The 12079-nt window shown below is 36.2% G+C and overlaps 1 protein-coding gene and 1 long non-coding RNA gene across 2 annotated transcripts in view; one reads left to right on the top strand and one right to left on the bottom strand.

Moving 5' to 3' along the window:
• LOC113107329 (mediator of DNA damage checkpoint protein 1-like) overlaps positions 1-12079 on the bottom strand; it is a 198893-nt gene that overhangs the window by 17017 nt on the left and 169797 nt on the right. The window lies entirely within an intron of this gene.
• On the top strand, positions 9344-11701 carry LOC113107390 (uncharacterized). The gene is made up of 5 exons (XR_003292648.1): positions 9344-9554; positions 10153-10207; positions 10332-10371; positions 10779-10877; positions 11297-11701. It is a non-coding gene; the product is annotated as an uncharacterized LOC113107390 (long non-coding RNA).

Below are 12079 nucleotides of genomic sequence, written 5' to 3'. Positions count from 1 at the left end.
AAGCAATAGTATGGATATTGGACATTAAGAGTGGAATCAACAGTTCAAAGTTAATAACTTGATGGATTCAATAGAAATATACTTCTTTTACGAGATGTTAACTGTTGGACTTGAGTCATGTGGATCACTTGTGGATTATTGTGATGTTTTTATCAGCTGTTTGGACTCTCATTCTGACGGCACCCATTCACTGCACAGGATACATTGGTGGGCAAGTGACATAATGCTACATTTCTCAAAATCTGTTCCTCTGGAAAAATACATTCTTTTAGATTTTCAATGGCTTAAAGGTTAGTAAACTTTCAGCAAATTTAGATTTTTTTTAATAAGAATACCTGTCTTAAAAAAAAAAAAACAGGCTCAGTCAGGGGGCTTGTGCTCCTCTGGCCAGACAAAACTCTAGGGACCGGACAGATACTGTACACTACTAATGAACTCATTCTGCAAGTCGGAGCCTTACACACTGAAATAATTTGGTTATTCTTCATTCATTCTCCACACAACCCGATCATCCTTGGCTTATCCAGGCTACACGACCATAATCTACAAATCTCTTGGCGTAAGAAACAGATCATGCCCAACTGCTTGTCTAAATGCCAACTCAGCCGCACATATACCTTCAGAGTATTGCAATCTGCTTGAAGCCTTTAGTAAAACCAAAGCTTCAAAACTACCCCCGCAAGGACCCAGTGACTGTGCCATAGAACTGCGACCTGGCACCATTCAGCAGAGGAAGAATCTTTCCCTTGTCTGAACCTGAGGCTGAAGCATTGAAAACACATTTTGAAGAAGAGCTAGCCAAGGGTTTCATTCATCCATCCATCCACTTCACCAAGAGCAGATTCTTCTTCAGGGGAAATAAGGATGGTGGCCTTCATCCGTTTATTGATTATCGAGGCTTAAATGAAATGACGTACAATTTCCGATATCCATTGCCCCTGGTTCCAGCAGTATTGAAGCAGCTCAGAACTGCAATGTTTTCACCAAGCTAGATCTGGATCTAGATCAGGCTGTCCAATAGTCCGTCCATGCATGTTCCAGTCCTTCATAAGCAACATATTCAGAGAGACTTTGAACCAGTGCCTAATCATATACATTGATGATACCTTGATCTACGCTAACACTTTAGAGAAGCACGTCAAGCAGCTCCAGGTGGTTTTAAAGTGTCTCATCGAACACCAACTGTATGTTAATGCAGAAAAATGCAAATTCCATCAAGCTTTAATCTCCATTCTTGGTGACATCATCAGTCCCGAAGGGATGTCTATAGGTGAGAGCAAAGTACAAGCGGTTCTCAACTGGCCTCAGTGAAGGAACTACAATGTTTCTTGGGATTTGCTAGCTTTTACAGAAGATCTATCAGGAACTCAACAAACTGCTCAACTCACCTCAATGGTAAAGTGAAGGAATACTAACCTTCGCTGGTCTACTGGTGCTTTTCAAGCTTTCAAAGGATTGAAGAACCGCTTCACCCCTGCACCCATTCTGCATCATCCTGACCCTAACATACCTTTTGTGGTAGAAGTAGATGCATCTAACACCGGCATTGGCGCCATTCTCTCCCAACGTCATGGTAATCCTCCTAAGCTTTTCCCATGTGACTACTTCTCTCACAAACTCTCAGCCGCTGAACAGACCTATGATGTGGCCAATTGAGAGCTCCTTGCCATGAAAGCGGCATTTGAAGAATGATGTCACTGGCTGGAGGGGGCAAGACATCCATTTCTGGTATTAACAGATGTATTTTTGGAACAGAAATACTCCTTCAAAAGTACAACTTAATTTTTGAAACTTTGTCCATGTTTAGCATGGGAATCCAACTCTTTAACAGTGTAAAAAACTCAGTATGCATGAAATAGCATTTCACCCCCCTTTAAAGGCCAATGTCCTGCAGAGTTTAGCTCCAACCTGCCTCAACACATCCGTCTGGAGGTTTCTAGTACGCTTAGTAAGAGCTTGATTAGTTGGTTCAGGTGTGTCTAATTGGGGATGGATCTAAACTCTGCATGACCCCAGCCCTCTGGGACTGAGTTTGGGCACCCCTGACCAAAATACATTTGATCCCACTCCAGATGCAGCTTCTGTTTTTCCTGCAGTGGAGAGGTGTTGATTCTGACTTCATTTGAATGATTACAACACTACAGTTTCTTGTTATTCTAACTGAATTCATTGGAACAATGTAAGAATTTCATGTGAAAGATGACACATTTAATAAGATTAGGGGGGAATGGATCATTTATAAACATAGTGGGAAATGACATCTGTTTTGTTAAATACAGCAACTCATTTTCAGTTAACTGTTATTTCTACCGCTTTCCAGTCACAGAGCACTTTATTTTGAGAGTTGTTTAAGTGGGAGAACATCTGTAACTTGTTGCATTGAAAAGATTTTTTGTTTGTATACTGTTAATAATAGTTCTTATAAATTAAATCAGAATCAACAGAAAATGGTATTGGTAGGTCAAACAAAAAAAAAAAAATTAAATCAGCCAAATTGCAATCGGTGCATCTCTAATTATTGGACTGACTATATTTTTAATCAAATAAATGCATAAAAGAGATTTCATTTAAAGCATTACAACGTTTAAACAGCAGTTTTATACCAAATTTTATGCTGAAGAAAAAAGTTAATTATACAGGGAAAACAATATTCTACAAAAACACAAACACAGCAATTATAGTGCACTATATAGGGAATGAGATTTGATTTAGGACAAAGCTACTCATAGTGATTTTCACACATGCAGACACATTCACTCTCTCAGAATCACACACTCTCTTCATTAGATGAGCACACACACACACACACACACACATAAATTAGAGGCAAGCTGTTTTTCAGACAAATGTTCATCTGCCTGCACCAACATACTCAATATTACTGTGGACCAGAGTCAGAAGTTAATTCCTGAAGGGAAGAAATCACTTCAGCAACTCCATAACTCAGCTATACTGTATGAAACAGTTTTTACATTACCATCTGCCATAGCTGTAGTACAATCTGTAGCTATTATAGAAGCTGTAGGTGTAATTAACTGAAAGTGTCATTTTGAAACTGATACCATTTTCAGAGTTGTTAAGGTACATTTCTGTAAGATTTCAAACATCCTAACAAACAAAAAAACATGTTTTATTGTTAATAAATGGACAATATAATGTTAACGGTGTTGACATGACCTGGGGACAATTTGTAAGTTTAATTTCCCCTTATCATAATACACTGTCAACTAAAATCTAAAGATAAATGTCTTATGAACTGAAATGTGCCTTGAGAAGCAAATATTGTCCTCAATAAAACTGCTCTTAATATTGTGAAGGCTATATGACAGTCCTGCATTCATATACTGGCCTAATTCATTCATATAGAGAGATAAGACGTAATAGAGTGAAAGAGCTGATTGCTGGCAACATTTTTAGGAAAAAACAAAAAAGCTTCTGGTGGCAGACAAGCAGTTCTGTTACCTTGACGCCAAGCTCACAAACACACACACACACACACACACACACACACACACACACTTACACCTGCTGGTGACAGTCCAGTCAACATTCCCACAGCAACAGCTCCCCTACAGTGCAGTTGTGTAAGAGGCTACATTTCACCTTAAGATGCCATTCACCAGAGCCAAGAAAACAGAGAGCTGCCATTAGCTGACTCAAAGTTATAGCTCACTTGCCAGCAGTTTTTGCTGAAATCATGCTCTCTTCTGTTATTCTGTCACACTCACATAGTACCATGCTTTATTTTGGCAACAAGTCAATCTAATTCTCACTAAGAAAAAAACAAAAAAACAGAGCTACCAGACTAACAGAAACTATTGTATTGCACTGAATTCAGTAACTAGCTCTGCCATCTCAATGTATATGATTATATATTTTCCCCTTATCATATTATGTGTATCCAGTGAAGAAAACCCTGCTTTGTGTGTGACACATGGCTTTGTGTGTTTTTTTGTCTCTGAATTTCTGTTAACTACAAAAACTAAAAACTAATATTTTTTGGTAATTGAAATAAAATATTGAAATAAAACTGAACATAAATTTTAGATTAAATTTGTTTTTATTATTTGAGAAAAAAGTAGTAAAATTACAAAAACAAAAATTAATTATACAAATATTTGAAAAACTTAATCTATTAAAAGTAGGTTTTGGTTATTGAAATAAAGCTAAAATCAAATATTAGACAGATTAAACTTTGAAATAATTTATTTTATTTATAAATTAGTTATAGAACTATTTAAAAAAATACCAAGAAGGCATGACTACTAAACTAAAAATGTAACTATAAATAAAATACAAACTGAAAATATAAAACTGAAAGGTAAATCAAAATATCAACAAATACAAATAGGTGTGTGTGTATATTTTTTTAAATAATATATTGTGTGTTGTGGTGTTATGATTCACCTTGTTTCTGGTTGGTTTTGTTCATGGCTTATAATGCATTATGAAAGACTCCCTACATAAAAAGACAATGTTTGACAATCTGCCCCATGACATCATCCTTAAAGGCCGACAAAAATAGCAGTATATGGGTGCTATTCCTGCTTATAATCACCTAAGCAACAGCCTCAGCAGCAGGAAGCAGGGGCTACTCTCAGTGAGGCAGAAACAGACAGGGGATGATGTCTCTCAGGATGTACAGCCTTAAAATACATCTGAAAATAGGCCACCTGACTAGGGCTGTTTGAAATAGACAACTCCAGCTCATCCGTCCAGACAAGAGCACACACAGGATTAAACCGCAAACTCTCTCACCACTACAGGAACATTAAAAGCTGTAAAAGAACAACGGATATTACATGGGCAAAAGCGGATTTAACAATGATATGCTCATCTCTCCATTTGTTCATTGGAATGTCACTCTAATCTCAATTTGAAATGGACATTTTATTGAAAATTATACTTTACCAATGTGCAAAATGTTCAAAAGTGCTACTAAAAACCTAAAAACATAATACTATCAGAATAAAAACACAAATAGCTCATACTTCATATGCTTTTTATTGCTTTCCATCAAACTGTTTGCAACCTAGAATCCATAATTAAGAGCATAAACATTAATTGGGTCACGAATACATAGCACAGTAGTCCATCCTCCAACAGTTCAACATTAAAAGTATCTTAATGATGGATTCATTTCTTACAAACATGCAGCTTTTGGCTTCACAGGATATTAAGCATTAAAAAGAACTGGACAGCTGTAGGTATCCTAAATTTAGACTGACAGAATTTGGGTGATTGGAGCACATTAAAATAACCAAGCAAATGACATGTGTGTGTGGGACGGGGGCAGAGACACACACGGGAAGGCACAGTGTGTATTAATAAGAGAAAATGCATTGCTTCAAATTCATTCCTAAATGTATTCTGTTCTGTAGGAATAATTATTCACAAAAGTATGTGTTGGGACCGTTTAGTCAAAAGAAATGTACTCTATCAAGCATCCCACAACCACAGGGTAACCAAAGTTTCAACCAAAACACCACAGTTTCTGCAATGATTGTAACTAGGTCTACAGAAAAACATTACATTCATTCTAGCTGGGCAAAAACCTTCCATATATTTTTGGATGACAGTTGTGGTGAAAACCCAAGTTACCACAGTTTTATTATAGGAGCAATAACTGTAGCAACTATGATATTTTTGGCAGAAACTATGGTTAGCAAAGCATAATTCTGTAACAGTAACAGGAAACACAGCTCCGAACATCATATTAAACCATATTTCATTCTGGTACAAGCTGGCTGTATTATCAGTTCCAACCTTTTTTTTTAGCATCATTAGTATTCATGTTCAATTTTTTTTTAATGTGTTCAAAGAACAGTAGCAAATTCTTTAAGACTCAATGTATATTTCGCAATTTATTTAATGAAACAGAGCAGAGAAATTATCTGAAAGCATTTTGCATGGTTTTAGTAAAGACAAAATGTCTCATTTGGGTTGTGGGCCAAGAAAGTTTAATAGCTCTTGATTTATCGCACCCATCAGGAACATTTTCAGTGTAAGATATTTTCTGCTGCTCTGTCTTATTCTCAGAGTCTACTCTCCTCTGTTGTCAGATGTGTGTGTGTGCCTGTGTTTCTATGTCAGCCAGGAGTTCATTCACATGTTAATAATCACTCTGCTAATTGGTTTATGATATTCAACCTCGAGACTGGCTGAAGTACTTGAAAATGCATGCAGATTAATATACACAAGCAACAATAATAGTGATAACATAACACCTAGTTAACAAAGACAACTTCTGGTGTTTCCGTGAAGAACCTTTAACATCCAGGGAATCTTCATAGTGGAAAAGGTTCTTTAGATTTCTAAACTGAAATCTGAAATTGTGTTATTACAGTAAATGTGTGGATTGAAAGGCCTTTAAGTATGTGCATCGCACTGCTTTCTTCTGTTGGCCTTGTTTCCAATGATTAACATTGTTACAGCTAAATTTGGGGTTTGTATTGAGGTCTGAAACAGTGCTGAATTCAAATGGATCATGCAGTGCATGACTCTGATTCATGCAGCGCTGTTCAATTCGGTCAACAAACCCATATTCCAGTGGCTTGTGCCACACTGTTCACAGGCCGTGCAGATATTAGATTTGTGCTGCATGGTTTAGTTGGAAAGCCCTGTTTTGTTTTATTTGCTGTCTGGCGTTTCCCATACATGACTGAAAATTTCAGCGCACAAACAAAGACCTGGGCCAACACAACCGCTGACAATATGTAGCCACAGCAACAGAAAAGACAAATGCGTTTGCATGTGCATTTTGAGGTCAGAGGTCAAAACTGTGACATTGTCTGCTGCCTGATTTTGTAATAGCATACTAGTCATACTATTTCTACCATAACTTTATATATCTCTTCGTCTCTCCTAATATAGTGCAGCACCATATTAACAAAGTTATGCTGAACGTCTATGGATACTTGGAGATTATTCCCTGACCAGGAAAAGCTTTTCCAAGATGAGTAAAAGCAGTGTTATATAACACTGCGTTTAAATGATTGCAAAATACATCAAGATTGTGAGTGTGCTCTCAAGGGTGGGTGGTGAAGCTGGAGAGATTTTGATGCTGGAAAGAATAGCATTTCTTTACATAAGCTACGAGACTCATTTACACAACATGAACAGTTGTGTTGTGTTGTATAAGACGAGAGCATTAGATGAACGTGTCTTCATCAAAAGCTACTTTTTTTTTTTGTAGTTCACAAGACGAGTTGTGACCAAAATGGTTGTGAAAGTGTCAAAAATTAAAAATGTGCAACAATAATTTCAAATCTATTAACATTTTGTCATGCACAATAGTGTTTCCTGCACACAATAATGAACATAACACAAGCTGTGATGCATGATTCACAAACAACTGCCGTATAAATCAATTCAGATTCATACAGATCAGAGTCAAAAAGACTCAGGAAACCGCTTCAAACCCATTAGCAGTTTGAATTAGACTTGGTTTATGAGACTTACATAAGCCCCGAGTTTTGTCGTATGAATAAATTCATAATGCTTTTCTTATTGTGTGATGTATGAAACAGACTAATTTTTATTATTGATTAAAAATACAGTAAAACCTGTAATATCGTGAAATATTTTTACAATTTAAAGAGCCAGTAAGATGAAAATTCTGTTTATAAATCCTGTACAACAGGTTTAAATCCATCCAAGGTTAAAAAACATTGTCATTTTGTTAAAATATCATTTTAAAATTACCTCAATTCTCAGAGATCCCCAAACTGTTCGTGCAAAACTGTTCAAAAGATTCAGTTTCCTTAAACCCCACCTTTCGGTAGCATACTGTGTTCTGATTGGTCAACTGACAAAGTTAGTTTTGATTGGTTGTTCCGCACACAACTTCACAGTAAATAATGCGTTAGCAATCTTTTTGGGGTGAATTAATTATGTCTTATTCCTCTCATCGCGAAGCAAACAGTAAAATAAAAAACCTGAAGAACAGTCTCGCTGCCTTCTGTGTGGCCGCGCGCTTCAGTTTGAATCTGAATAGCACGTTCAGCGCGGGGGCGTGGTCACATTACATATAACAAGGGAGAAATGAAAAACAGACATTGCGTTGTTTTCATATGGATTACTTTATCACAGAATATCTGTTATATTTTCAGCAGCACTTGTTTAGTTTTAAAGAAGACATGTCAAACTTTCTATAGATATCTCTCTCATGTCTCTTCGCTGAGTATTCACGGAGTTACACTTCACTTTAATGATGTGTTTGTAAATGAAGATCAGCGCAGACAAAGGCTGCAGACAGCACACATACAAAAGGGATTTGTTGTACTGCTCTGGTATTGTGGTAAAAATGTTTTATTAGCCATTGGTTCTTCTGATCTTCATTCTTTGGCAGTGAAAATAAAACAAACTTGCCTTTACAATTAAAAACACACTGTCTCCTCGACATGATGCTCTCACACCCACCAGAGCGTCTGTGTGGGGGGGTGGGGCAGGTCAGAGTTCCGTTTCTCCCAAGACGGTGGGCGGAGATTATTATGCAAAGTGTTCCTAGTGATGTACATAGAGATGGGCAAAAAATTTGAAATCTATAACGACTCGTTTCAGCGACTTTAAAATGACCATTTCATATTGTAATACATTGTAAAATGTAATTCATTCCTATGATGCAAAGCTGAATTTTCAGCATCATTACCCATCTTTAGTGACACAAGATCCTTCAGAAATCAGAAAACATTTATCACTATTATCAATGTTGAAGTCCGTTGTGCTGCTTCATATTTTTGTGGTATCTGCCATAGCTTTTTCTGGATTTTTTGATGAACAGAAAAAAACATCTGAAATCTTTGAGCTATGCAATCGAAAAAGCTCTTCAAAACAACCACCTTTATCTATAAATTCAAAGCTTTATCCACCAATAAAATTACTTGGTTCCACTTGGCCCATCACTATAAAAGTGATGTCATATGATGAAGGCAGTACAGTTGCGTTACGAACGGAGTCATACAGTATATGTTGCTAATAATGCTGCATGGCACACAGAACTGATGCTAAACGATAGATTGGAGTAGATCTTAGTCCCAGAAACAACTGGACAAGCTCATTTGGATTTAAGTGTGTCTTAGTGGTCGCCCTGAATACTTGAAAGCAAACCACAGCCAATGGCATCACACACTGTAAAAAGTGCTACACCCACACAGTAGGTTTTATATATTTTAAATATTTGTTATCTAGTTGATTTTATTTGTTTTATACTAAAAAGTATAAATATACTTCCTCTTTACTTAAAATATATCACTTTTTACATAACAATATATTTTAAGTAAAACAATAGCAATTTATTTGGGTAGCTTTTTGTATGAGTTTGTTGTGTACAAGAAATGTTATAAAAGTAAGTTGAAATACACAATTTATTTGAGCAGCTGTCGATGTGGCATGTGTGTTCATCAAACTTAAATATTTGAAATAAAAAACACATAAAAATTAAGTTGGATTTATCCCTTTTTCACTGGCGGGGACTTTCCAAGGCAGATGCTTCCTCGGCACTTCAACTGTTTGAAAGCTGCAGCGGATCTAAATTTCACAGACTGATTAACACGGTAAGATGTGCAAGTTTTGGCAATTTATTGGTGATGTAAAGTCATGCAAAATCGTTCACTCAACTAGGAAGCTAAAGTAAGGTTTGCAAATTGTACTGTATAGCTAGCTATCCTGCACACATGGCAAGCTAAGTTGGCTACACAGTGCTAAGCAGTGAAGTCTTGGAGGCAACGATCAGAAGACAGCAGTTAAGACTGTGTTGTTAATATGAAATTAAACAAGTGCTTTAGTAATGCCTATTATGTTTTAAGACTACTTTGGCTTTAATTTGACCAATAATATCACTTTTAATCGTTAGTTAGCGTTAACTTACCCTGTTAACTGCCATTCACATTTTTGAACATAGACTTGAAAGTGCATGGTCCAAACCTATAATTCACGACTAAAAACATTTTGTAACATTATTTTGATGTACAATTTTCATGGTAGATGAATTAAAAATGGGTTTCAAAGGATGAATTTTGAGATTTTATGTTTTCAAGTGATATATAATGTGTGATGGAGAAAAAGGCAACAATATATATATATATATTTCAAAGTGCTGTGTACTGTAAATAAAGGTGACTTGACTTATTTAATTTCATCTTAATAACACAGTCTCCGGTGGGGCATGCAGCTGTCGTGGGGTCCTCGTGTTATCAGCAGCAGAGTTGTAAGTGCATTTGATAGCACTGGCTCAAAACCATAAAACTATTTTTAACCTGTTACTTAAATAATTTACATTTACCACTGGTTTTTAAACTTATTCTAACATGCATATTTTTTCTGGTCTTTAGGTAACCAAGCGTTTTTGTTACCTGGGGTCTTCAGATACAGGTAAGAAAAACTTCAGAATAGATACAGTTAAAGCTATAATTATTCCCAGGTAAGTAAAACATAGGTAAAATTGCAAACAATAGTGTTGGCTCCATACAATTACATTTCTGAATTAGGTTTTATGTACCAACCACCAATAGAAGGCAGATATGATCACCTTTCTGCCTCCTTCTATTACTGCACTAATAGAAGCTTGATTCATATTGATAAATACAGCCTACATGGTCAGTTAAATCTCAATTTTGTGAGATGCTGGTGATAATGTGAGATCTTGTACAGTACAGTGGTAGTGGTGTATGCATAGTACAACCTTTTACATCAATTGCATGGTTGAAATACAGAGGTTCTCTGATTTGTGATACTGTCATCAGGCAGTGAATTTTTGATCAGATTTTACTTGTTGACAGGATCCGTCTGGCTATGTGGAGAAAAGGAGAGAAGTGGTACTGAGATGCCTGATTGAGTACATATGGGAGGGAAAGGAAGACATCATCAGTGTCCACCATGTATGTACTGGGCTTAAAGCTACTTATCTAATTTCTGTCTGTATGTTATTACTATTGTGATGATATGGGGTAATTACTTTGTTCTTGAAATATATTTAATACAGTAATGTGATGACCAATAAGGTACAGGCAAGGAAAATTGCATTGTTTTATTGTAATGTATCCTTTGAACCAGAAAAGACAACACCCATGCTAGTAGATCATGATAGTATAGTACCAACACTCTATGACATTGTCATGGTAGACTACACTCTGGTCACATGCTCTAGTCAAAGTATCCATCTAGTATCCATCACCTTACGCAACTAAAAAGTAAAATTTTGACTTTGTGTCGTATCTGTCTTCTACCAGTCTGCTATATTCATCTCAATACCTGTTTGTCTGACCAAACTCTTGATTCTTTTTTGTCTCCCCAATAGAGTCATGATGAAACAGAGGTGCACGCTGAGCTTGGCAGTTCCCCACTGAAAATATACACGTGCCATCAGCCAAACACTATTGGGATTATCATACAGTAGAAGGACAGCCCATGGTCAGAGGTGTGCCAAACCTGTAGAAAACCTCCTGTTTGGACTTGTCTATGCCCACAACCTCTAATATCACTCAAATCTGTATACTTCTGAGATATATCAGAGGCTCTTTGTGGGATTGGACCTTATGCATACTTTTGTATGTTTTGTAGGCACTGTTAAAAGTGACACTAGTTGACATTGAATAAATGTTATTGTCTTTAATCTGTCTTCCCATCTTTTTCTTCTTCAATTGAATTTGTAATTGTTATTGACAAAGTCTGTTTATGTAAAGTGATTTACTGTACTGCTTAGAATATAGACATTTAGATATATTTTCTGAGGTAATAGCCAGGACTTAATTAAAATATTTATTCACATTTGATTAGGTTAAATTTACTATGAGCATAAAGTTCATAAAACCTAACTAAAATGAGTACAGGTTACTTGTAGCAACACATAAATACGTTACATATACCAAGAAAATTAGGTTTATCTAACTGACTAATATAGCACTTATTAGTTAACTCAACTTGATTTTGTTGTGTTTGAATTAAGTAATTTTACAAAGTTTATTATACTTGAAAAAGGCTGCAAGTTGACTCAACTTAAAACATCCAATGCAGCCACTTGCCTCACTTTTTATAAGTTTGATCTAGGTATTACTTTTTACAGTGCAGAGAGCTCATATTC

This window comes from Carassius auratus, chromosome 1 (assembly GCF_003368295.1).
Source record: "Carassius auratus strain Wakin chromosome 1, ASM336829v1, whole genome shotgun sequence".
Lineage (NCBI taxonomy): Eukaryota > Metazoa > Chordata > Actinopteri > Cypriniformes > Cyprinidae > Carassius > Carassius auratus.
The sequence above is the reverse complement of the archived record's forward strand: the minus strand, read 5'-3'. Positions and strand labels throughout refer to the sequence as shown.